Raw genomic sequence first — 27969 nt, 5'->3', positions numbered from 1 at the left:
AGCTTTTATTTGTTTTATTTACGCATTAAAATGATCTAAAATTTCCTTTAAAAAAAAAAGGGGGGGACATATCCACAAGTGAAACTATGACAGAATTTGATTAGTAGCATTGCTCTTGAGGTATCAGAATCTGCGTTAGAGTGTTTTCAATGTTCTGCTGACTTAACGTTTCCCACCTGTTCCTTCAGAAACTTAAAGAAGAAGATGCAAGCACTGGAACTTGTTTGAGCAGCATTCTCCACTTTCAGTTTGCTGGATTTCCCCTGCTCTTTAGAATGCTCACTGTATAGTGCCAGAGGGATGTCTCAGTAATGGATGTAGCAGTATTCCTGCTTGTATTATTACTGAAGTCTGCTCAGTATTCTTTCCTGCTCAGGGACTTGTTTGCCTTTTAATCAAAATGTGTCTGTAAGCGCATCAGCATGGTTGTAATTAAGGTTTCAACAAAGTATCTCTTTCAAAGAGAAAACCAACACAGAGGAAGATGAGCAAACACATTTATATGGTGCAAGCTTGTCTTAATACCTTCTTAGGTTTTATATCAAATGTTGATAGCTGCATGAAATACAGCTGAAAGGCAAAGGACTTAGCAATGTACTATAGCTTCCCTTCCATATATTATACAAATGCCATTTACAAAAGAGAAACAGGAACTTCTTTCATCTGCTCATGTGCTTACTTCCTAAAGATTCTGTAGGCCCTGAGAGTGTGAAAAAAATCAAGAATAATCTCTCTAGCTCCCATAGCTGCACCCACCCCCTCCCCCACTCCCTCCTACCTTGCACTTAGATTGGTCTTCAAAGATGGTTCACCACAGATGGAACCATCAGTAAACCTTTTCAATTCCCCTGCCCATTTTTAGCCTGCTTTCCAGTAGGCTTATGATATCACCCGGCATTCTGTGTTTGTGTCCTTGTGTGTGTGTCCCCTTATCAACTTTGCAATGCCTTACAGCCCCATCCCCATATAAACATATGGACCAAATTGGCTACAGTTGTAGGGACACATAAGGACACCTCAATAGTTTGTGATGATGTCATCCACCCTGATCCAAGACAATGGACTGTAAACTTCTGAGGCACAAGTGGGCTAACTTGTGACCCGCCTGACCGATTTGAACCAAATTTGCTGCAGCTGTAGGGACACATAGTGATGCTGTAATGGCGTGGTGTGTGATGATGTTATCCACTCCAATTCAAGATGGCGGCCATGTGAACATCTGAGGTGCAAGCAGGCTAATTTGTTGGACTGCCTAACCTATTTGAACCAGATTGGGTACAGTTGCAGTGAGTGACATACATGGACACCACAGTGGCAGAGCTTGTGATGATGTCATCCACCCCAATTCAAGATGGCAGGCATGTGAGCTTTTGAGGCGAAAGTGAACTAACTTGTGGACAGCTAGTTCACTGATTTGAACCAAATTTGCTGCAGCTGAATGGACACATAGGGATGCCCCAATGGTGTAGTTTATGATGATGTCACCCACCCCGATCCAAGATGGCGGATGCATAAATCTTTGAGGTGCAAGTGCACTAACTTGAGGACTGTCTAACCAATTTAAACCAATTTTGTAACGGCTGTAGTGAGTGACATACAGAGACACCTCAATGATCCATTTTGTAATGATGACATCCACCCTGATCTGAGATGACAGACACATGAACATTTGAGGTGTAATAGATCTAACTTATAGACTTCAATTTGCACCAAATTTAGTCCAGATGTAGGGACAGTGAAATGAAAGTAGGCTGAAGTAGAACAACTTGTTTACTGCTGGCTAGATTAACAAATTTTAAATTGTTAAAGTGTTTTTAAGTTTGTGTATATGTTTTTAACTGGTTTTATGTTATTGTAAACCACCCAGAGACTAAAGTTTGGGGCAGTATACAAATTTGATAAAATAAATAAAATAAATAAATAATAGGTCCAGAATAAATCAGTAGCATTGAAATCGATGAGATAAGTTGTTGATTTCTAACTTAAGTCCCATTAATTTTAATAGGCCTTAGGCATCACTACCTTGGTTTGCTCCTACACACTCACTTTATATACACCTGCTTCTTCACAGGCCTGATTCAGATTTCATTATGTCCCCTGCAGCAAATACCAGTGAGCATGCAACATGTTTTTAGCATACTAAGAATGATCAAGCCAAAGTTAAACAGATTATACCATACTTATTTCAGTGGCAGAGATTCAATATACAACACATTCACAGTGGGCCGTGAAAGAAAACAATAGAACTTCAAATAATTTTTAAAAGTAGCATCAGTCTGGATCCAGTCATTGGCCTGGTTTTATCAGATCCATTTCAAAACCTTGGCCAAATTTCCAGATACTTGAAATATGTCCAAAAAGGTCCAGCAAGACTCAATCCTTCAAACTGTCAGTGTAGCCTAGAGACCTTAAAAAAAAAATTGAGTCTCCCTGCATGGGTTGTGGCCTCTCCTCTGCCTCTTGACCTTGAATGGCTCTGTGGATATAGAGGGGGTGTCCTAAAGGGATGTTTTAAGATCAGAGACCCCTAGACCCTGGCATACCTCAGTGACAAGACTGAGGGTAAATCAGGGGCTAGTGATATCTCTCCATAACTCCTGACATGGATGGGACTTTGCACACCACTGCTCCCTACTCTGCACTACTTGGCAGGGCTGGAGATGTTCCCATCTGTGTTGGGAAGGGAACAGGGTGACTTAGAACATTTCACATATGTAGCATTGCCAACTTGGACAGACACTATTTCTGAAAACCTTTTCTCTCACCCCCGCCTCCACTTTTATTAATATCAAGTCATTGAAATTTCCAGGATTGCTTTCAGTAGTCACCTGTAGATTGATGCTGATTCCCAGAAATGCCAAGTCAGTTTTGGAGCATTAGCTACTAGGGATGTGCACAAAACCATCTTTGCCAGTTTGGTTCACAAATGGCCTCTGTGCATGCACAGAGGTCACTAAAATGGCCTCCTGCATGTGCAGAGGCCCAAACCTGGCCAGAGAAGGCCTGAACCAGGCCGCCACCAACCCTAGCTACTTTGGGGGAGGCCAGTGGGGCGGGGGGAGCTGCTGCTGCTAGTATTTGTAAGTACTAGATTACTTCCCTCCGGTCCCCTCTAGGCTTAGGGAAGCCCCTCGCCCCTTTACTGGTAAAGGGGAATATTAATCAGTTTCCTCTTTACCAGTAGAGCTCAAAACCAGTATGTAGCGAGACCAGTCTGGTTCAGTCCTGAACCTGTCAAGACAAGCTGGACAGATGTCAAGTCAGCTCGAACCGAGCTGGCTCGCGCACTCCTGTTGGCCACCTTGCACGTATGAGATGTGCCCTGAAGCCAAAGTGGCTAGGCAGCTGTTCAGTTATTTTCATTGTAGTCACATATTAATATGTGAGTCATGTAATAGTGGTGAGTGAAATCAAGTGAGGTACACATATATGTGAACTTTCCCCAAGGTGACGAGCTTTGGAACTGCTAATAATCTTGGTTTCCTAGCAGTAGCAAATGGAGAATATTCTGTTCACAAATTAGGAGATCCCGAAGTAGGCAGATGCTCCTGAAGATGTTTCTTTTCACATTCTAAGTTTTTATCTGTGGCGTGCTTTTGTGACCAGCTCTCCATTTAGTGGTTAAGAGACTGAGCTGTGAGTCTGGTCTTCCCGGGTTTGAATCTTGCCACAGCCATTAATTCACTAGGTGTCCTTAGACAAGCCTCTCAGCCTCAGCTCCCCAGATACAATATGGAGACAATAATATTCATTTATCTTACAGGATTGTTGAAGGAGAACGAGTCACGGCCATATGTGAAATTACACTATTCTGTTATTTTTGCATTAATTTGTCAGGTAAAGGGAACATTAATCCAGTCCACATCTTTCCCTATTCCCTTCCTAGAAGTGAAGTGATACGCATTCTTCTCAACTAAGACATCCAACCCTGAAAATCGCAGTGGTGTATATCTGCAAGAGTGTAATGCGAAATTTATCACAACAAAGCAGCAGCAGCAACCAGAGCTTGTAGTTACCAGGGCAAATATCACTGAGCTGTAGTTGGCTTTGATTGTAATAATAGGCGTGTATATTATGTTCTGCACAAAGTAACCTCGAGGCACTTTTTTGAAGTGGAATCAATAGAAAAACAAATGTAGCATTTACCCTGCAAACTGAGTATTATCGTTAACTTCACAAAGGCACATGTTTAAGCTTCAAATGTATATAAATAGGTGCATTGATTTTGCAGATGCCAGGCTTGCTCTGTGATTTCAAGAGGTGTTAGCCTTCATGTTCTTTATTAAGGATAGTTTTCTTAACTGGTTTTAAAGGAATGTGCTATTAAGTTCTTTATAAATAACAGCAACATATCTCTGTAATGTTCTTTGTGCTACAGACCACAAATGGTTTAACTCTAGAGGAGACTATTGTATCTTGATATAACATAGGATTCTTGGCCTGCTTTTCTTCTTAAGAATAATTTCTTCCTCTGTTAAGGACATAAGAAAAGCCCTGCTGGATCAGGCCCAAGGCCCATCTAGTTCAGCATCCTGTTTCACACAGTGGCCCACCAGATGCTGCTGGAAGCCTACAGGCAGAAGTTGAGAGCCATGTCCTCCCTTCTGCTGTTACTCCCCTGCAACTGGTACTCAGAGGCATCCTGTCTTTGAGGCTGGAGGTGGCTTCTGACTAGTAGCCGATGATAGACCTCTCCTTCATGAAGTCATCCAAATCCCTCTCAAAGCCATCCAGGTTGTTGGCTCTCACCACATCTTGTGGCAGAGAATTCCACAAGTGGATTATGCGTTGTGTGAAAAAGTACTGCAGTTTGTTGGTCCTAAATTTCGTGGCAATCAATTTCATGGGATGACCCCTGGTTCTAGTGTTATGTGAGAGGGAGAAGAATGTCTCTCTATCCACTTTCTCTTCACCATGCATAATTTTATAGACCTCTATCATGTCTCCTCGCAGTTGTCTTTTTTCTAAACTTAATAGCCCCAGATGTTGTAGCCTTGCCTCATAAGAAAGATGCTCTAGGCCCCGATCATCTTGGTTGCCCTCTTCTGCACCTTTTCCAGTTCTACAATGTGCTTTTTTGGATGTGGTGACCAGAATTGTACGCAGTACTCCAGGTATGGCCGCACCATAGTTTTGTATAAGGGCATTATAATATTATTAGTTTTATTTTCAATCCCTTTCCTAATGATCCATAGCATATAATTGGCCTTTTTCATAGCTGCTGCACATTGAGTTAACACTTTCAACAAGCTGTCCACCACGACCCCAAGATCCCTCTCCTGGTCAGTCGTCGATAGCTCAGATCCCATCAGCATATACTTGAAGTTGGGATTTTTCATCCCATGTGCATCACTTTAAAGTTGCCAACATTGACGCGCATTTGCCATTTTGTGGCCCACTCCCTCAGTTTAGAGAGATCCTTTTGGAGCTCCTCACAATCTCTTTTGGATTTCACTACCCAAAAGTGTTTGGTATCATCTGTAAATTTGGCCACCTCGCTGCTTACCCCTACTTCTAGATCACTTATGAATCAATTAAAAAGCACCGGTCCCAGTACAGATCCCTGGGGGACCCCACTTCTTACTTCCCTCCATTGTGGAAACTCTCTATTTATACCTACCCTCTGTTTCCTGTCCTTCAACCAGTTAGCAATCCACACATGTACTTGTCCCCTTATCCCATGACTGTTAAGTTTTCTCAGGAGTCTTTGATGAGTTGTATTAACGATACACTGCTATTGCTTTTCATAAACATTTGCAACGTGAAGACAATACTGTTTACCCTCTCCCCAACTTTTTATTCTTTTTCCTATCCCTGCAACACACATTGCATTAATCCAGGGACATTATCAGTGGGTGGCCAATGGGGCATGGACCCCCAGTGAATTGCTTAGGGCCCTGAATCTCATCAACCCAGAGCTGGCAGTTAAAGTTTTGCTCACCCAGTAATGTTTTCTGATGGACAAGTACATAATTTTTTCTTGACCCTCTTGGATTTCAGTACTGGGGCAAGCTTTTCTGATGGATAATGTTTTCTGATGGACTAGACTGCCCATCAGTGCCCGGTCAGATTCCAGTCCCAGATTCCAGTCCCAATGTTGGAGTTCCATCCCTTCTTCCCAGTGGTGCTGCCAGCAGCCCCCATTTCCTTCCTTCACTCGGGTGTGCCTGCGTGTAATAAGAGCTCCTGCGCAGATGGCAATCACTGCCATCCTGTGTATTACAGCCTGTGTTGTGCCTAAGTGATGGAAGTTTTCCTTGTGGTAAATGTTGTGATTTGGGATAGAGTGGTGGAGCTCTGATGTGCCACCCGCATCTGTCGTATTGTAGTCTGGTGTGTGCTCAGGAGATGGAGGCTTCTCTCCTGTGAAAAACGCTGTGATGGTGTTGAGTGGAGAATCTGCATCTGTGGCATTGCAGCCTAGTGTGCACCTAACAAATCGAGGTTTTCCTCTGTGGAAAATGCTGTGATGGAATAGGGTGAATTGGAGAACCTGTATCTGCAACCTGGTATGTGCCTAACAGATGGAAGTTTCCTCCCTGTGGAAAATGCTGTGATGGAGTGGGGTAGAGAATCGGTGGCACTGCAACCTGTCATGTTCTTGTCATGGAGAAATTCCGCCAAACATTTCTCTGCCATGGAGAAATTCTGCCAAACTACCAATGAGGTGGCAATTCAAGTTGCGTGTGTGTGCGTGCGTGCGTGTGTGTATGTGTATATATATAATAAAAGTACCCCCTTTGGTTGCAATGTGCAATCCAAAATAGCTTATGATAGAACTGTCAAAGTAAATAATGTTAGGGCAAATTGACAGACATCATAAATGCTTATACTCAGTCTCCAGCAGATCAGATTGAATGCTGCAGAAAACCATTTCATACCACTACTGGTATGCAAATATGTATATACTGCTTCTCAACTAAAATGCTCAAAGTGGGGTGTTAGTGTGTGTACACATGCACACACATGCACATACATACATACTAAATAAAATGGTTCCTTGTCCCCAGAGGACTCACAATCTAAAAGGAGATACAAGGTGGATATCAGCAACAACCACTGGAGGGATTTTGTGCTAGGGTTCAACAGGGGAAGATTCTCTCCCACTGCTAAATATAAGAGAATAATTCCTAGGAAAATCAGCTGGGCTCCTGCTAGGCTCCTGCATCTCACCATCATCTTATTGTTGTTGTTGTTTTTAATTTATTTAAAAACCTTCCTTCGTTCCTCCTTGTACTCTACAAATCAATGAATGTATTTTTTATTTTACTTTTATGGGGGATGGAATTTCAGTACGTGTGTGTGTGTATATATATATATAAGAGAAAGAGAGACAGACAGACAGATTAGACCAAGTTCTTACTTGCTCCTTTTATCCTCTGTCCTGTGAGGTAGATTAGACTGAGAGAGAGTGAATTGCCTAATGTTACCTAGTAAGCTTTATGACTCAGTGGGGAAGTCTTTAAACCCAACTCTTTCTTCTTCTAGTCCAACACACTAACCACTTTATCACACCGTTTCTCTATTCAGTTGTGTGGGGTACCGACTGCAAAAGAGAGAGAGAGAGAGAGATGCAAAAAGCCCCCTTTTTGTTGTGCAACTGCTGGAAGACTGCAACCACTGCCCATTTGAATTATGCCTTATTCATTCACTGAGTCCCTCTACTCATCTTGGAATAAATCCCACTGAGCACAATAGAGCTTACTTCCAAGAAGCTGATATGTATAGACTTGCACTATATCATAAACAGAGAGTGAAATAAACATAATTTTTCTTCTTCAAGGGGAGGGATATCAGGTGATTTTGGGTTGATGTTTATTAAAATGGTTAATAAACATAATTTTAAAAACCCTAATAATTACTGGGGGGGCAGTATCATGATGGGAGTTGAATTATCAAAATGGGAGGACCAGCCCATGTGGGGCCAGGGTTCCTAAAAGTTTTTATCCAAACAAAATATTAGCATAACTGTTAAGTTTGTGTGCAGAGGGTTTAAAAAACAAACAGGATTCAGTGCATGTGCAGCAGTACACATAATCTGTACCCTGCATTCCAGAGCTCCAATTCCCAGGTTCACTTTTAAAATAAAAGCATGTACAGTCATCCACACACACAAAAAAATGTACATGTATACAGACAGCTGTGTGCATGTGCAACATAATATGTGCACAGATCTATGGTGTTCCTACCCTTATCCTTGCTTATTTTTATAGCGAGTGTTCAAATATACCTTAAAAATGCATGCAGGACTTCCTCATGTTTCACCTCTGATTGACTGCTCCCTTGTGTCCCTTTTTAACATGTGGGAAGGCTACTAATTCCTTTGACTAGGTATCTCTTTAGGTACCTGAGATTTGCAGACATAATTATTTAGTTGTGGTCTCCATATCCAATCCTTATACTCTGAGTGAATTTCTACAACACAGAAAGCAACGTAAGACAGTTGTCTCAAATTCCTAGCATGCACACATTTGTAGAACTATGTTTAAAAGGCTGCCTATGAACAACAAAGCTGTGGGGAAAAGAATGAAAATTTTTGTGCCAGAAGATGAAGATTTACACCCATACATAATTTCCCCAAATGATGCCTCCTCTGAAGTGAAGGAGCACTCTTGCAGAAATTTCACTCTGCACAGGATTATACTTGGCAACATCTTGCAGATAAGCAAGAAGCAAAATCCCTCTCTTAGCAGAAGTCTCTATCCAAGTCCCAGGAGACTAGTTCATGCTATTGGATCTCTTCTGATAGTTCTACACTCAATTTATTTTTTAAAAATATCCTCCAACTTCTGCCTCATGATGCGTTTTCTTTTCTTCAGTTACCCTAGAGATAAGCACAATCATGTTTGAACGTTTTACGGTTTTCTGTATTCTTTGGCAATCCTTTGGAGTTGTTCCAGGTGTTAAAAAATGCCGGTAGCAGAGAGAATAGCTTAAAAAGAACCCACCACCACTACATTGGTTGCATTGGGGGGGCCCTTCCTGCCTGATGCTAAATACATGTAAGTATTTCCACTGGTTTCCTGGGGGAATACATGCACATAGGAGTGCACTTCTGTGAATATGTGACCCAAAATCTATTTCATGATGTTTAGTACTGCACCATTTAGTACCTTGGAACTTATAATCCTGGGACCTGGGAATCATCCCAGCTGCTGGATACCCCGTGTAGTTTTCAACGTTAAGAGGACTTTGACATTTATAATAAATTATTATTCCTAGAGATTATATAGTCTAGGGTTGTAGTTCAGTGTAGAGTGCATGCTTTGTATGCTGAAGTTCCTAGGTTCCATTTCTGACATCCCCAGAGAGGTCTGGGAAGGACCCCTGTCTGAAATCCTGGAGAACTGCTGCCAGCCAGTGTTGACAATATTGAGATAGATGGACCAAGGGTCTGACTCAGTATGAGGCAGTATAATATATTCATCTAATTCCTGACTACATAAGACCCTCTATTTCTATGTGAGACCCTATATTTTTATGAGAGCTAGTGTGATATAACCATTCATGAGTTAAGGGTGGAGAGACCCAGGTTCAAATCCCCACTCAGCCACAATATTCACTGGCTAGTTTTGGGCCAGCCACACACTCTCAGCCTAATCTAATTTAGAGGACCATTGTGAATGTAAAATGTGGAGAAACCTGTATACCACCCTCAATTTCCTGGACAAAGGGCTGAATGGAAATAAATTACCTTTCCCATCCTCTTTATTCAGATTTAATAATGCTAGAATTTCAGCTGAAGTATTTCTAAAGTGAACACAATATGAATACAACTAATATTTATATACCACTTTTCAACCAAAATTCCCAAAGCGGTTCACATACAGAAATTAATTAATTAATTAATTAATTAATTAATTAATTAGATGGCTGCCTCTCCCCAAAGGGCTCACACTCTGCAAACAGAAATATAAGAAAGACACCAACAACAGCCACTGGAGAGGGATGCTGTGCTGGGATTGGATAGGGCCAGTTGCTCTCCTACTGATAAATAAAGAGAATCACCACCTTTAAAAGGTGCCTCTTTGCTCAGTTAGCCAGGGTACAATATTAAGAAGCATGCTAATTTGTCATCTGAATACTAGAGAATGCTAATGTTAGAATGATAATTCCTTTTAAAGGAACAGCAAATGGTTACTTTAATCTCACATCCACAATTTCTCCCCTGTTAATGTCCTCAGATATTGACTAACATAATCTATGCTACAATTATGCGAGTTCCAAACCAAGGGATCCTACAATTCCCTTGAACACCAATACCAATCAAGTTGGCACCTAATACTTTCTAATATGAAAGTAACAGTGTAGGTGGCAGAGGGAAAACCCTTTTATATCTATGGTTTTTTTGTGAACGTTCTACACAACTCATTGCAACTGAGGCTTCTGTTCGATGTATCAGCCAACCGGCAGGAATTTTGAAGGTTGCTCATGTGAACATAGGAACACAGGAAGCTGCCCTATACTGAGTCAGACCATAGGTCCATCTAGCTCAGTACTGTCTACACAGACTGGCAGTGGCTTCTCCAAGGTTGCAGATAGGAACCTCTCTCAGCCCTATCTTGGAGATTCCAGGGAGAGAACTTGAAACCTTCTGCTCTTCCCAGAGCAGCTCCATCCCCTGAGGGGGAATATCTTACAGTGCTCACACATATAGTCTCCCATTCATATGCAACTAGGGTGGACCTTGCTTTGCTAAGGGGACAAGTCGTGTTTGCTACCACAAGACCAGCTCTCTGGTCAAGGCAGAGTGAGGCATGTAACATGTTACATGTGATCTGTAACTTAGCAGGAGACAGTTTCCGAAGTGCTCCAACCAGGTAGCTTTTTGTAGTCCCACATGATTTACTCTAGGTTATTGGCTGGTATCTCTGGAGTTCCCTTTTGGCTGGAGCCAAGGGATGGTGCACACATTGAATCCTTGCCTCACATCCCTTTGGTCACCAGTTGAAGACCCACTTGAGTCCAGAAAAAGGAACAACTTAACTATACAAGGGGAGTGAGTGTAGAGTCAGGGGTTACTTGGAATTTATACATGGTGAGCACTGGTGCAAAACTTGGGGGAAGCAAGTTGTAATGCAGCCTGTCCACAACACCCAGGTATAAGGGCCAAATCCTTTTGTTTTCCCATTATGTTTAGAGGTCATACTGTAGCATTGTAATGGTATCATGCTAAGGTATATTCTGCCTGGAGAGGCGGAAAATGTCTAACACACCGCCACAGAAGAAAATTCCATGAGGGGAAGCGTTCCCCCTGTGCTGTTGTTGGCACTGCATCTCTATTTTCTTGGGCTTTTAGGTTATCCAGAGAATGACCTTTTGTTCCACATTAAATATTCACCCAGTCATTGTTGAAAGATAATTTTATCACCTGGCAAGATAGTGTGGATTATTGAACAATAACTGTATTGTGCAATAAAGAAACATGAATGCCCCCAGGTGACATCGTGATATGGCCCATTTAATCACCTCATAAATGCAACAGCCAAGTGTGTCATAAATAAAGGGTTACAAGGAAGGTTCACATGATATATTTTAATGGGGAAACTGTGTCAGTGAGGAAAGGTAGCAATCTTTTGAAAGGCAAACAGTATTTCTTCATGTAACTGTTGTGTCAGGTAACTGGGTTTACAGCGGACTAAAACCCAAGGTTTATTTACAATACTAAAACTTGTGCTGCAACTTCTGGAGAGTTTTGTTACTCTACTTAGGCCCAGACTGTAGCTTTCCCTTCTCACTTCTTGCTTGTCCTGCTTCGCAGTCTTTTAGTCTTACTTCTCACAAACAATGGGTGATAGGGTTGTCAGTCCTCCAGGAATCGTCATCAGTCTCCAGGTGACTGTTGAAAGCAAACCTGATGGTTTCAATGGCCTCATTTGGTGAGATGATTTTGGAAAATGTGGAGGGGGGCGTGGAATCTTCAGGAAGAGCTTCGGTCCAATTTGGCAACCCTAGCAGGTGAGGTGATAAACCTATTTCTGGATTGTACTACTTCAGACTCCAGATGGGGATGCAAATGATGGAATGCAGGCAAAAAGTAGCCTCCCTGCACATGGAAAATGCTTCTGAAAAGAGAAAAGTCTTTTTGATATGCTGTGTGATGAGGCAGGTTATATGTGTGTATATCATGTAGTGAAGGAAACCTTTCCTTCCTGGACCTCACCAAGTTGGATAAGAGCATAAGAACAGAAGAACCACCCTGCTAGATCAAGCCAAAGGTCCCTCAAGTCCAGGATCTTGTTTCTCACAGTGGCCCATCAGATGCCTTTGGAAGCCCCAAAGCAGGACATGCAGATAAATAGCTCCCTTTCGCTGTTTTCACATGAAGTTGTATTCCAAGAAATTGATTGATTGATTAAGTGCTGTCAATGTGGTATCAAGTCTTAGCGACCACATAGATAGATTCTCTCCCAGGATGGTCTGTCTTCAACTTGGCCTTAAGGTCCCTCAGTGGTGCATTCATTGCTGTCATAATCGAGTCCATCCACCTTGCTGCTGGTTGTCCTCTTCTCTTTCCTTCAACTTTCTCCAGGATTATGGACTTCTCAAGGGAGTTTACTCTCCCTTGAGTATACTCCCAGTAGGGTCAACCAAAGCTCGAAGGTCATCCCAACTGCCCAGCTAAAGCAAGCAGGCACCTATATTGGGCAGCAGCGATATAGGAAGGTGCTGGAGGCGGACGATCACTTCAGTTGCAACGACAAAGGCATCATTTCATCCTCCGTGGGAGAAGGCAATGGTAAACCACTCCTGTATTTTACCAAGAAAACCACATGGATAGACAAAATGGAATGATTGTTGATGTTGTGCCGGATGATGGTAATCACCATGCTACTGAGGAAGAGCTGAGGATCTCTCAGAGTATCGATGGTGTTTATGACGCGGTTAGACTAAAGCCTTTTGGACGTCTAGCAGCTGATTTTGCTGTGTGGAAAAAGAAAATCTGAAGCTGCAAAGACAGAATTATAATGGGAACGTGCAACGTAAGAAGCATGAATATGGGAAAGCTCGACACAGTGAAAGATTAAATGAATTGACTACAGATTGACATCTTGGGCATCAGTGAATTAAAATGGACTGGAATGGGACACTTTCAGTCAGGAAATCATACTGTTTACTACTCAGGACACAAGAAACAAAGAAAGAACAGTGTTGCTTTCATAGTCAGGAAGGATATAGCAATGACAGTACTTGGGTACAATGCAGTTAGAGACCGACTAATATCAATTAGATTTTGTGGACAACCCTTTAACATGACAGTTTTTCAAGTCTATGCCCCAACAACTGATGCAGAAGAAGAGGAAGTTGATGCATTTTATGCTCAAGTCCAGTCTGAAATTGACAGAACATGCAAGCAAGATGTGATGCTGGAGGTTGAAGACTGGAATGCCAAAGTTGGAAAAGGTAAGGAGGAAAACGCAGTTGGAATATATGGCCTAGGAAACAGAAACAAAGCAGGAGAATGACTTATAAGTTTCTGCCAAGACAATGATCTCTTTGTTGCCAGCACATTCTTCAAACAATCAAAGCAGCGCCTATACACATGGACATCACCAGATGGAGTATATAGAAATCAAATTGATTACATTAGGACGGGGAGTTGGCAACCTGAGGGGGAGTTGGCAACCCCTGTCCTGCTGTTGCTGGGTGGAGCCCTTTCTGGCTTGATCGCTGAGTGACTCCATCTGCTCCACCCCCCTGCAGGTACCTCCAGCCCTCTATAAAGAAACCATCATGGGCCAGGGGCATGAGCCCCCTTGGCTGAGTGGAGAACCAGTGGACTGTAGAAATTAGAGGGATTACAGAACAGGATCACTGATAACAGCTCTCCTCATACCTGCCTGGGGTTTTTAGCAGCTACATTGAGCTACATCAAGCCTACCAGGTTAGAGTATTGGCTCTGTTTTAAAAGGAGAGAGTTTTTATTTATGTTAAGGTGCTGCTCTTCTCAATATGTGTATGGGGTGTGTGTGTTATTTTGGAGGAGGCTCTTCCAATTGAGGTTGTCCTTGGCAAAGGGCGATATGGTGGTGGGGGTAGGCCAGGCCAGGTGAGGGCAGTGGTGTATATAGGGAAAATAGCACCCAGGGCAAGCACTGAAATTGCACCCCCCCACACACCATCCAAACATCTGACACCCATCTTTCAGATAAATCTCTCAGCCTCATTCCCTCATTTGCAAAATGTGAACATTAACAGGATTACCTAATTCTATAACTGTAGGAAGAAGAATGTTTTCAGCTGCAATATCTCCAAATACTATAGCACTGTAGCTGCCAAAATACTACTTTGTAGCCAGCTATTAAAAGCCAATGTGCCCTATACTATATGGAATCTGATATCAATGGCCCATCTCATAAGCATATTATGGAGAGGCATTTATTTATGCATTACATTTATATCCTGCCTTTCTTCCATCATGGAATTCCAACTATACATGGGGTCAGTGTTCCCTTTAACAGGGATTCCCAGATGTTGTTGACTACAACTCCCATATTCCCCAGCTGTGAAGGCTTTTGTTGGGAGTTGTAGTCAACAACATCTGGGAATCCCTGTTAGAGGGAACACTGCATGGAGTTCCCAAGTGGTTACCCATCCAGGCACTGACTACAACTGGACCTGTTTAGCTTCAGCAAAGGGGTTGTATTATATGGCCTTAGCCCATGGGATGGAGAATAGTGCTGCAGTACCCTGTACACTTTGCACAGAATTCACAAGGAAGATGTCAAAGGGCCAATTAGCATGTAGGAAATAACACTATCTTGGGGTATTTGGGGTGGTTTGAGAATGTGTGTGTGTTTTGCTGAGTTTCTTATAGCTTGAACACATGAGAGGCAGAAATTCAATAGGTACAGCTTTTCCTAGCATGAAGGTATAGTTTCAAGAAATCTGCATCTATTGAATTTTTACCTGTCATGTGGTTGCTAAAGACACAGAATATCTCTTAGGAAACAGGTGGCAGCCCTATTGATTGCAGGTATGGTAAAATAAATCATTGTTACAGACAAAGTCTTATATTTTTAAAAAGGATGGGTTAATATTTCTGATACGTATATGCTCATATTCATACATGATCTCTACCTCAGACACACACATGCAAGAATGATATAATCTATATAAACACAACCTCCTTGTGTTTTCCCACCACTCCTTATTTCAGAGGCTCTTCTTAACACAATTTCAAAGGCACTAACAATCCCCAAATCAACCAGCCACATTCTATATTTCTAGAGCACCCTCTTTCTTTACCCCCCACAACCAATCCTGAACTCTAGCAAAGCAACCTGAGCTTGTTCACTGTGTATAACTTCTCACACAAAGCTAATTCAAACCAATTTCAGGTTTAGAAACTATGGAGGTACAGATAAAGGACTTGAAGCAAATGCTCTTCTCATCAATAGTTTTGACAATGTCTCTTGTTTGTGTGTACCTAGAAAACCTGACTACACATGCATAAGAAATTATTTTCTGCCACTTTTCATTGCTGACTCTCTGGGTTAGTCACAAACTCCTCCAAAAGGGGTAAATGGGGTCCAGCAGGTACAGGTCTTGGCAGGATTATGCAAATTGCTACCTAATTATGTAGTAAAGACCAAGGCTTTTGTGAGGGATCAGACCATTTAATTTTTTTGTTGTTGTTCTTTTTAAAGAAGTCAGAGACCCTAAAAAGGATGAACAATCCATATCACAGAAATGGGAAGAAAATTGCTCTCCCCTTCTGCTCTTATCTTATGCTGAACAGGCACCAACAGGGGCATTCAAACTGCAAGAGCATTTCAGCTAAAAGGCTTCAGCAAAGTACTGTTGTGAGTGTAGAAGTGAAGCCTAATCCAATGCTTGTTTACAAGAGATGGAAGTTTGGGGCGGTGTACAAATATAATAAAATACATACATATGTAAGTCCACTGAGCTCAATGGGACTTGCTTTCAGGTAAGAATGTACAGGATTACAGTCTGAGAGAGAGACTGTAATTCTCTCTCCCTTCCCTGCCCCTAGCTTCAGTGGCAACTACAAAACCTAAGATCAGGAACCTTGTCTGACTTCTAGTAGGGAAAGAATACTATAAGCTGTCTTTAAGTAGGTTTAAGTTTCATAGTCAATTGTGGCAGTTTCATGTGTCTTATCATCTGAAAGCACATTTGGCTGTATACACTACAAAGCTGCAGGGGTAGGGACCTGATACCCCCCTCCATGTGACCTTTTGTCCAAAATTGTGACCAAATGTCCCCGATTTCTGTTATTTTGATTTTTGTATGCGTTCTCATAGCCCCAATTTCTAGTATGCCCTAGGCTAGATCTTAATGATCCCCTGTTTTATCTATACCAGTCATTCTCAAACTTGGGTCCTCAGGTGTTATTGGACTTCAACTCCCATAATCCCCAACCAAAGGCCACTGAGGCTGGGGATTATGGGAGTTGAAGTCCAATAACACCTGAGGACCCAAGTTTGAGAATCCCTGATCTATACCATGAGACAGAAGACTATTGATGTTTATACTGTTACTTCATGTAAGTGGTACTGGTTAGCTGCAGATATATTTTCTTCTCCCTTCACAAGTATATGAGTGTCCTTTCTCTTTTCCCCACCCTCCTGTTATCAGTGACAGCCAGGATTTGCAGGTGTTGAACTACAACTCCCATCACCCCCACTCACAATTGATTGTGGCTGGAGGATGATGGGAGTTGTAGTTCAACTGGAGAGAGAGAGAGAGAGAGAGAGAGTGTCAAGTTTGCCTGTCCTCCCTGCCTAGGGGACACTAGGGTTGCAAGCTAGAAGAGTTATAGGAAAGCATAACCCACTTCATTCTCCACTCCTTTTTTTCCTGTTGCAAAGTTTCAGTCCTTTTGTTTAAGAGCGGAAGGGCAAGCTCAACTCAGCACTGAATTTGCAAGGTTGAGGAAAACTGGTCCTGTTCCCTTCATGACTCGCCCCTCGGCTCACTCCCCCTCCCTCATGAGGAGCCAGAAATGCCCCCTCCTCCTCCCCCACCCCTCTTTCTGCCAGTTGCAGCTTCCTTGCCTTTCCTTCCCTCCCCTGCGCCCCGGCTACTGTTTGCTGGGGCTCACCAGGCTGCAGCAGAAGCTCAGGATTTCTCTGCGTCCGGCTGAGCCCTCTCAGGAGGCAGCGGCCGCAGCCACTGCTTCTCTCCCCACCCTGTGCGCACAGACAGTCACACAGACATCAACAGGAAGAGCGAAATCGAGGAAGACATCCACTAGGCATTCACACACACATCTTGTTTTGCCAGCAACTCCATCCTTCCTTAGAAGCGGTTTACAAGCTCCCAGACTCCTTGAATCACCCTTCTTTCAGAAATTATGAAAGCCAACCAAAAAACAGAGAATCACGAATAAAACAAAGCACTGATTTTATTTAGGTGAAAGGCAACTCTGGGATGCCTCTGCCCCAAAAGGTGTCAGATCTGCAGCAAGGGAAATGGGAAAGAGAATGGGGATTAGATATTGGGAGTGGTCAGTTTTTGGAGTGGTTTTTAAAATGCAAATAAGCGGTATAAGCATTTAATCTATAACTAACTGGAGAGCCCCCACTTTAGGAACTATGAGGGCTTGCAAGGATTTAATGTGGACATCGTTTTTAAAAGGGGGGAGTGGCGAAGGGATTCGCCTGCTGAGTTTGGGGAGCAGTAGGGAGAAGCTGCTTGTCCTTGGCACAGAACTTTTAAAAAAACCAAGTCCAGGTGCGCTCCCCGCAAGCCTCTAGCACTGGGAGAATTTCTGATCAGCAAACCAGTCACTCTGGGGAAAGGGAGGAAAGCTCAGGCTACAATTCACAAAGTAAGCTGATGTTGCGCCCCCGCCCCGCCCCGGCAGCAGGTCTCTCTCACTTTCTGTCCCACGCTTGTTCTCCCAATGCCCCCCCCACTGCCCCCTTTCATCTATAATCTTTGCCCATAATACATTTGATCCTTTTGGGGAGCGGGAGGAGGAAAATCCTATCCAGGACCAGAACAGAAGCGGCCGGCAAGGCAAGGCAGCAGGTTAGGGCGGGCGGCAGGACACACTGACTGAGACATCATGATTTTAGGAGTTTACTTACTGGAGTCAGTCAGTGTGCAATGCAGCAGGCACAAATGGCACATCGTCAGCGGCAGCACAGCTCAGCAGCTACAGCACTCAAAGAACAGGCAGCCTGCACGCCAATTAGGCGTGGTGAGCAGCTGCAGGGACTGAGTCAGGCAGGCAGACCAGCCCAGGCATTCAGAGCAGCCTGCAGCGGCATGGTGAGAGGATTCGAGGAGAGGAGCAGCATTGCAAACGGGGGAGAAGGAAGCGGAAGCACCGCTTGCCCAGGGAGCTCTCTCTGCACGGGGCGCACCAGCCAATAGGAGCGCCCGCCCTCTGCAGCCCCGCCCCTTGTGCCTGCGTGAGTGGGGTGTATTTAGCTGGGTGCAGGCACTGCCCGTAGGAGTCGGGAGATGCCAGCCGCGGTGAACGCCTGCTGGCTTGCTGATTTGGGGGGGGTTAAAAAAATTTGGGGGAAAAAATTTTGTGATGGTGGTGGCGGCAGCCCAGTGTTGTGGCCAGGGGCAGGCACTTCTGCGCCCTTAGTCAACTGGCGCCCAGGGCATGTGCCCTGCCTGCCCTACCCTGATTACGCCCCTGGGTGAGGGGAAGGCGTGTTGACTATATTATAGTCATCACGCCCTCTGGTCCTTCTCCCACCCAAAGAGACCCCAGTAACTCTCACAGCAACCCATCTTGCCTGAATTTGGTACTATTAAATGCGAGGTCTATAAATACAAAGTCCACAGCTATGCAGGAGGTAATCCTGGAGGCGCATGTGGACCTGGTGTGCAATGCGGAGACCTGGTTGGATGAGGAGTGAGATATAAATCTCTCCCAGCTGTTCCACCAGGTTTCCGCATGCAGCATCAGCCGAGGCAGGGTGGGCGGGGATGTGGGGTTGCCCTGGTTCATTGGAGAACCATCCCCCTCATCAGATGCACTGTCCGCCAGTCTGACCAGAAGAAAAAACTTCTGAGTTGTGAATTCTCATTGTATCATAGCAAATGAGATTTTTTTTCAATTAGACAACTCTCATGACCCCACTTTCACTTTTTCACACTCTCTATTACTATGAATAATATGAGGAAGTAATCAATTTAGCACACTTCACCTTATGAAGACAAACCTCATAAAAATAAATTCACCAAAATTCCCCCCTCTGCCCAATCACTCTTAAATTGGGGATGGGTGGTAGCCTCCACCCATTAGGCACTATCTACCAGCCCACCCCACTCCTTTGGGGCAGATCCACTTTCTGCCCCCAATCTGCCCCAAAGACACCCAAACTTCAAATATTCCCCAAAAATCAGCCCTCTGCCCAATCCCCCTGAAATTGGGGTGGTAGCCTCCACCCATTAGGCAAAACCACCCCACCCCACTCTTTTGGGGCAGATCCACTTTCTGCCCCCAAACTGCCCCAAAGTCACTAAAACTTCAAAAATTCTCAAAAAATCACCCCTTTGTCCAAACCCCCTGAAATTGGGGTGGTAGCCTCCACCCATTAGGCACTACCACTCCACCCCACTATTCTGCCCCAGGCCCCACTTTCTGCCCCAATCTGCCCCAAAGACATGAAAATTTCAGAAATTTACCAAAAATCAGCCCTTTGCCCAATCCCCCTGAAATTGGGGTGGTAGCCTGCACCCATTAGGCACTACCACCCCACCCCACTCCTTTTGCCCAGATCCCATGCTATGCCCACGAACTGCCCCAAAGTCACTAAAACTTCAAAAATTCACCAAAAATCAGGACTTTGCCCAATCCCCCTGAAATTGGGGTGGTAGACTCTACCCATTGGGCACTACCACCCCACCCCAAAATATTGCCCCTGGGACCCTTTTTACCCCCCGAATCGATTCAGATTCAGATTCGGATTAAATCCAAATCCGAACCGAATCAAGGGTGATTTGGGTGACCCAGATTCGGGCACAAAACAGAACAGGCGTGATTCGGTTCGGGTCCGAGCCGAATCACCCAAAAACCCGAATTGCACACCCCTACCCTGTAACATTAAGCTGTTCTTACCCTTATTGTGACATCATCGTTAATTAAGAATATGTCCTGCTTTTCAACAAACAGTTCACAAAGTGGTTTAGCAAAGAAATGTAAAAATGATACCCTGTAAGCTGTCCCAAAGGGACTCTCAGTCTTTGGGCGGGGGGCAAAAAGATACAAGGGATACAACTGCTATTGTAAGGGATGCCTGGCTGGGTTAAATATTTATTTATTTGACTGACTGACTGATTGATTGAGTGATTGATTGATTGATATACCACCCTTCCAAAAATGGCTCAGGGTGGGAAATTGGGACAGTTGCTCTCCCCCTGCTAAATATAAGAGCCATTTCTTGAAAAGTGCCTTTACACTTTTCACATGTAAATGTTGCTACCCACTACAGGTAAATACAGGGAGGAAAGGGAAGGATTCCACACACTGTTTTTGGTGGCATTGCCATGGAGTCCATAACTTGGAGCTCTGCCTTTAACATAATTTTTGTTTTTGTTCCTTTACATTACAGTATGCAGTATGCAGTATATTACAGGAGAAACAAAGCAGAGTCATGGATTTTATGTAGGGCTGCAGGACATATGCATAGCTACAGGCTGAATGCCAGACTTGGGCAAATGTCTGTAGGTTGACCTCAGTTTCCCATCTATACTTGGGGATACAGATGATCAGTTTGAAAGGTTATCATAGGGGTGTTCAATATAAGGACAGTACTGAAAATAACAAAAAGTGTATATTGTAATAATATTATTTTAAAGTTATTATGGAAGACTCTCTTTTTCATTTCTTTACTTGTAATAGAATACAATGGACCTGTTTAGAATGGGTGCATTTTTAATTGCCTTTCAGTCCACAACATACCACTATCTATAATGCATTTTGTATATTATAATTAATTCCCAGTTTAAAAGGAAAATGTACCAGAAATGGATATCTAGTTGATATTAGGTCAACTAAATCTCTCTCCCAATTTTTTTAAACCTTAAGTCAAATTTGTTATAGTCAGGTTCAATTTAATTGTTTTCCTATATTGATCTTGTGAGCTGTCTATTCCTCCAGTTTTCTCTTTTTCCATTTCCTTTCTCCTCTCCCCAGTTTTTTATGGTGCTGCCTTAGATTGTATGTTTGTGGGCAGGGTCCATTATTTTTAATATTCTGTATTACCCGCTCAGTTTTAAGTACAATGATAATCATAGTTGTTATGGAAGCAATGGGACAAGATTCCTCAGTTGATACCCCAAGTGCTCATATGACTTGGATCACACCATTTCGGAAACTCTGTATGTTGCAGTTTGAATTTGAGGGCATAAAGTGTTCATGCAGTAGCTTTTCAATTATAGATAATTGTTCATTAAGGTATAAAAGTATTTGATTAAATTATCCTGCGCCTGAAACCAATGGAGATTTGCAATACAATGCAATCCTGTGCATATTTACTTGAAAATAAGTCTCACTATTCAGTATAGCCCAAGGAAGTATTCAAAGGTTACATTCAATGTCTGAATTAACCTCTAGTATCCCACTAAGATTGTTTTTAGAAGTTGGATGCTGTTAGTTGCTGTTAGCTTATGAACATTCCATGAGCTTTACTGTAATAAAAATGTGAAATTAATATATATGACCAACAGAACCAAGCTGTTTCTGGATTGTACTATTCAAGGATGCACACAGGGGATCACATAAACATCTCCCCTGTAAAAAGAACCCTTACTTAGAAAAATTGCATGTTGTGGAGAGAGCTCAACTGAATAACTCCCTCCCTGAAATGCCAGGTTTTTGTGTGGAGAGATTTGTCTTTACACAAGGGCACATTCAGACTTGTGATACACACCAATAGTCTGTTCTGAAATGGTAAAGTTTCTTGTTTTATTATAACAAGTATATAAGTTAGAAATATTATCTGTTTGGGCTTGCCATTTAAACTCACCTTTGACCCCAACTACAATGGCCAGGTTCTTGATGTCCTGAAAATGATGGGTATGGAGACATTGACTGATAAAGTTCATCAAAGGAAAGACATATTTGTCTCACCAAATTTAGGGCAGAAGAACATTTTAAATTACATTTTGGAACTCTTATGATAAGAATATAAAATTGGAGAGTCATATTTTAATGTGCCTTTTTAAATAAAAATGATACAAGACTGTCATAGACTATCTCTCATAGACAGGAGTTCCTATATCTAAAGTACTCCTGGCAGGTGTTGTGCACTATGTTTTCTGGCCAGAATGGATCAAGCAATAGATCAAGCAATTTTGGAATTGGAAACATAAGGAGTTGCACAGAATCAAGACGCACTGGTAGTAAGAGCCAATAGGGAAATTGTTCAGTTGATGATCGGCTTGCCCCGGGTTCCCTGAAGCATTAACTGAATCTTCTTCTTGTTCTGTCTTTTTACTTTACTTTACTTTTCTTTTCTTTTCTTTTCTTGGGGTGGGGGGGTTTAAAAAGGTCAAGCCATGATCACTGCAAAAATAGTTAGCACAACTCAGTTGCATTTCTGAAACAGCAAAACTTCCATGGTCGGCAATTTAGCTGACCTCAATAATAGACCTTTTTTCTTCTCTAGTTTAAATATTGTTGTAATCATAAAACATAGTTTTTTTCTTTTCATTAAAAGCTACATTCACATAGGCCAGTCTGGCAGACATGAAAGCATTCCTTCCATTCAGAGAGCATGGGAACAGTCATATCTTTTGTGTGGAACACTGAAAGAATATGTACATGGCATGTTATTTTTTAACTTAATCAGCTGAGGTAAGTGCAGGGCCAGTGCCAGACTATTTTGCGCCCTAGGCAAGGCTAAGTACTTGCACCCCCCCCAAAAAAAATTTCAACTTTGATTTTCAAAAACAGATGTTTTGTATAAAAAATGAAAAGCACAAAACTTGAAACTGCTAAATTTATTTGAAATTGCAAGAATAGGTAATGCATCAATTTTTGATTATATTTCTCAAATACAAAAGAAAATATTTTGGCACACAAATTAATTTGATTGATTTGATACACTCTGCACCCCTCTGAGGTCTGCGCCCTAGGCGGCTGCCTAGTTGGCCTAATGGCAGCACCGGCTCTGGGTAGGTGGTCACCTTGTGTTCATCTTCCTGTCTAAAGGAGAAAATCAGAAAAGCAAATAAGTCTATCCTTTTAAAATGAGCAGTTTTTATGGATGACCTGAGAAAGCAGATGCACAGAAGAGCTGGGGGTTGGGGTGGGGAGAGAGATCGAGAGAGAGAGAGAGAGAGAGATCAGCAGTTTTCAGAAGACTTTTGTGCCAACCTTTAAGCTGTAATTTCAAGTCATTCAAACAGATGGTGATTTTCTTTCAGGATTTCCAGAGATGCAGATACAGCAAAATGACTAAATATTAAACTGGCCTGATAGGGGACTAAACTTGGGAAAGCAGAGTTGGGGAGGCAAAAAATGCCTCCCCCCTGCAGTTTTAATGCCTTACACTCCTTTGTTCCTGTTGGATCTGAGGAGCTGTGCTTAGTATTCTCAATAGTAAACCTGTTACTGAGGAATTTGAGGAACATAACTTCCTGGAGATCCAAGCTATATACAGATATATAGACCTTATTATTCACCAATTAGTATGAATATGGAAGTTGCAAATAAAGAAAACTTACTTGTTAAAAAAAGCAAGAATGGAACAGAAATAATGGCAGAAAAATATAATACCCTGTTCTCCAAGTATGCAGGAATTACTCCCAGAATGCTCTTAATTTTCATTTTAAAAATTGTTTAAGCAAAAAAGAGCCACAAAATGACTGTACTTCAAAATGGCAGCCGTAAATGACATCAGAAGTCATTTCTGGCCACTCAGGAACCACAGAGAGGCAAAACCTGCCTCTATTTCATGCTGTAGATAAAGAAACTGGGTTTCTAAGACCCATCTGTAGATACATGAAATCACGATCTGCAAAACTGCGGATAATGAGGGTCTCCTGTATGTGCATCCCATATGTTTCTTACAGCAAAGTTCGGAGATCTGACATTCCTCTTCTTGTCACCTCATCCGTGGCTGTGATCCTGATGTTGTATCCTAAAAGCTGCAGCTTGTTTGGAGCTATGTCCTTTGAGTGTTTCTGTAACCATGCATGTTTTACTAGCTGAAAAACCTTCATATCAGATCCTTCCATACTAGACCAAGAGAACATCATTAGGAGGATTTTCAGTGGATGCTGTAAGATTGCTAATGTCTCCTTCATTCATTTTGATTCTCATATTTTTAGGTATTTTTATTTTGAGTTCTACCCAAATGTCACATATCATACAGCTGTCCTGGACTGCATGGACTCACAGCTGTTGAAAACATTGAGAAGCTCAGCGGGCAGTAGACAGACATTGTCTTCTACCACAGAAAAATAAGATAAACAAATATGATCTTCTAGCTCCTAATGAAGATTATTTGGTGAGATGAAAATTGGTTACTGAAATGATTGCCACATGGCCAGCTGCAATAAACACAGTGGCTATATTAATGCATAAAACTAAACCATTGATTAGAGTTACAAACCAGGAGGCCATGAATCTCAGGCTTCAACTTTTTGAAGGGAGAGAAAGGGGGAGCTGTAGACACCCCCCCCTTTCCTTTGGGCAGCATTAGGCTATGGTTATAAAACAGCAACTTCCAGAAATTGACAACCACAGATTTTAAAACTAATAATTATTTTATTGAATATAAAGTGAGGCTAAGATTATCTAAACACGCAGGATGTTCCCACATGTCATAAAACGCTCAAGATGGAAATACGTGTTCTGGCATTAAGGCTTAACCTATGTTAGAGATAATGCTTCAATGTGTGTAGATGCTTTAAGGTGTAATAATTTGAACCTCAGGAAGGGGAGATGGGAAACCAGGGTAGGAAGGGGTTAACCAAATGAAATACGCTAGCTGAGGCTAAGGAAAACTTTAGAACCAAAACAGGGCATTTAAAACACACAAGAAAGGTAACTGAGTACAGACTAAACCCGATCTGAGAGAGAGTTCAGGTTCATAAGAAAGGCTAATCCAGTTTGGGCTTCCAGAGCTGAGACTAAATCAAACCTATCTCAGAAAGTTGAACTCACTTAGGAGGACAGTTGCATTCGTGGAAGGAGAAAGGCTGTCTTCCAGCCTTCCTGCTGTATTACCCAGAGTGCAATTATTCAAATCAAGTAATGAAAACAAATTCTTAGAATAAAAGTGAATGCCCCAATGTTCCTTAAACATAAATTTTCTACCCTAAGGAAATGGAATCGGGAAGGCAGGGGAGTTAACAAATAGCTATCTAATTGAAGCTGAGAGCACAAACATGACAGACTTGGAGAGAAAACAGGGAAATGCAGGAACAAGATCTCTGGGAACAGATTCCAACTTGGAACAGTGCAAAAACACAGATCTAAAACACAGGTTTAACACAATGTTCAGACAAAAGAAACAAACCAGAGAAGGCAGGGAGGAACAGACACTGCCCAATCTGATGAAATTTGGGCACACATGCAGCCATGGCTGGCAGGCTGAGGCTGTAGTGAGCACCCTTCCAGCTCTAATAGAGTTAACAGGAAGTGAACTCCTGTCCTTGATTGAAAGGCTGGTGACCCTGGGTCTTGACCAGTCAGTCAACCTGGGGGTGGGACATGAGAGATCCTGGGGCTGCTGGCGAGAAAAAGCAGGAAGTCTGTGTGGAGGGACAGTGACCACATGGAGTCTGGTCCTGCATGGTGAGTCTGCAGGATAATCTGAGGGTGGGAGGCCTCATCCAAACACCTCTCTGCCTTCCTGAGTTTTTCCAGATCAGTCACCTTAGCTCTGAGGGAATGAACTTGTTCCCTGAGGGCCAGGAGCCCCTTGCAATGAGTGCACACCCAGGACTTCTGCCCCTCAGGCAGATAGTCATACATGCAACACTCAGTGCAATACACTGGGAAGCACCCCCTCCCCTGCTGGCATTCTACCTTCATAACTTGTTTGATTGGTTATCTTCTAGAATATATATGGCTTTTTATTTGAAACTAAGTACCGGGTGTAGTTGTCAGCTAATTAAATGTTTTAAGCTCTGTCTTCCAAGAAAAGTATAAAACCGGGGTAGTACATACTTTCTCCTTGTGCTGTGTGTCTCCTTGTGATAAAGGGGGACCACTTGTGTGCTTCCCCACAAAGTTCCCCACCAAACTCCTGCTAAACTCCTACAAAACTCCTTCAAAATCTGTTTGCAAACTCCTGTTAGCAAAATTCATGGAAGCAAAGATCCCCTGGTGGGCCTCTTAACTTCACCATGAGCTGCTTCCAAACAAAACTCAGGAATGCGGCCCCAACCATAAGTTGTGTGACTCAGCTGCAGCTTATTACCACCCCCTGGCTCACAGGCACAATTGAAACTGAAGCTAGCTTATCAAAAACACAGCTCTAGTCAGACAGAATTCAAATCCTAGGAACAGAGGCGCTCTTATCCCTGGACTTCAGGGTCAAGGTCCAGGGTCTCCACAGCCCCTGGTGGCCCTCAAATCCTCTTTAGTCTGTTCCAGGTGTTGTGGTTGTGGTTGCTCAGCCGAGCATTATGATGGTTAATTTGTGTGTGGGGGTGTGTGTGTGCTTCAAAGGCCTTTAGGTCCAGGTTCCAAAATTACCTGAATGTACCTCATTTATTTGACTTTCTTGGTTGCTTGCTGTTGTCTTTAGAAAGAAATCAAGTTTTGCTGCCTGCTCTGGTGGACCTCTTGACTTCACCAGGAGTGGAAAACCCACCATCACCCCACCCAGTACACAGATTGTTTTCAAAGAATCTGACATTAGTCAAAGCATCACACAGGGCATAAGTTGTTTAGCAACTTCAGTTTGCATGTGGGAAATGCAGTATATAATTTTTAAAAATAAAAATTAATAAATGCATTACTTTTACACCAAGACAGTACAGGGAGTTGAGGCTGCTATTGTAACTGCTCCCACTACCTCCTGAATGGCTACCTGTTACCCAGAGAATGCAGATCTTTCTTCACCTGCAGCTTCATCCCCTGTACTCTATTACTGGTAGAGTGGGCAGATTGCTTACAGCCCTCCCTATAATGTCACCCTAATTGTGGTGGGGCTCTTCTGTAGCCTACAAACAGAACCACAGTGAGAAGATATGTTTTGGCTTCACCCTAATCTCTTAACTTGTGAAAATTTCACACACTATCAAGCTCCCTTGATATGAATGCACTGTCCATTAGTTCAGTGGAGAAACAAATTGATAAGTGCTACCTGCCTTAATTTTCTGTTAGTAAAATTTGTGTACCTTGGCATTTGATGTCTTTGAGACCCTTATCTTATAGCTTCAAGATTGCTCATTTCAAGCTTTTCTCTGTGAAGCAATAACAGCTTCAATCCTCACTTGCTCTCAAATCACCAGGAACCCGCAAAATGTCCCCCTTGCAAATCAAAGCAGACATTACTTTCTGATCATTTATCGAGCATAGGTTTGTGGTCAAGGAGATGGTTTTGCTGATTATCAAACACTTTGACCCAGCTGAGGGCTACAATGGGTTTATAGATCTAATGTTTGAAGCAAACACCTTCGTTAAGCTTTTTGCTTAAACTCTGGGAAGACATCACCACAGTGAGCATTGACGATATGCTGTGAGAGCAAATGTAGGCTAATCACTTCTTTGAAAGATGGGCGGCAGTGAATGCTGAGTGAATTCCTGAGCGAGAGGCTGATGCTTGGCTTTTGTTTGTCTGGCTGCGTAGTTGCTTTTGAAGGTGACAGTCATTTAGTTATGCACGTCTGAGCACTATGATTTTCCAGAGGAATTGTGACCACACACATGGAGAAACATTTGTGGGAAATGTCTTAGTGGGTGCCAGTAGTTAGCTGATAACACTGGCAAAAGGAACAAGAGAGTGGCTTGTAGTGGTCCCTGAGCCTTATTGGGAGGGACCTACCTCAATAATGACGACTGTGCTCTGCATG

The 27969-nt window shown here is 42.7% G+C and overlaps 1 protein-coding gene across 10 annotated transcripts in view; it reads left to right on the top strand.

The window, feature by feature from the left end:
- LINGO2 (leucine rich repeat and Ig domain containing 2) overlaps positions 1-27969 on the top strand; it is a 937252-nt gene that overhangs the window by 437024 nt on the left and 472259 nt on the right. Inside the window, exon 1 of one of the 10 annotated variants that reach the window (XM_053298209.1) lies at positions 25653-25741. The exons of the other annotated variants lie outside the window; for them this stretch is intronic. The gene's annotated coding sequence lies outside the window, so the exon portion shown is untranslated. Of the gene's footprint in view, positions 1-25652; positions 25742-27969 lie in introns of those variants that run through there. 10 annotated transcript variants of the gene reach the window in all.

This window comes from Hemicordylus capensis, chromosome 2 (genome assembly GCF_027244095.1).
Source record: "Hemicordylus capensis ecotype Gifberg chromosome 2, rHemCap1.1.pri, whole genome shotgun sequence".
NCBI lineage: Eukaryota > Metazoa > Chordata > Lepidosauria > Squamata > Cordylidae > Hemicordylus > Hemicordylus capensis.
This window is presented reverse-complemented; position numbering and strand designations above follow the sequence as displayed.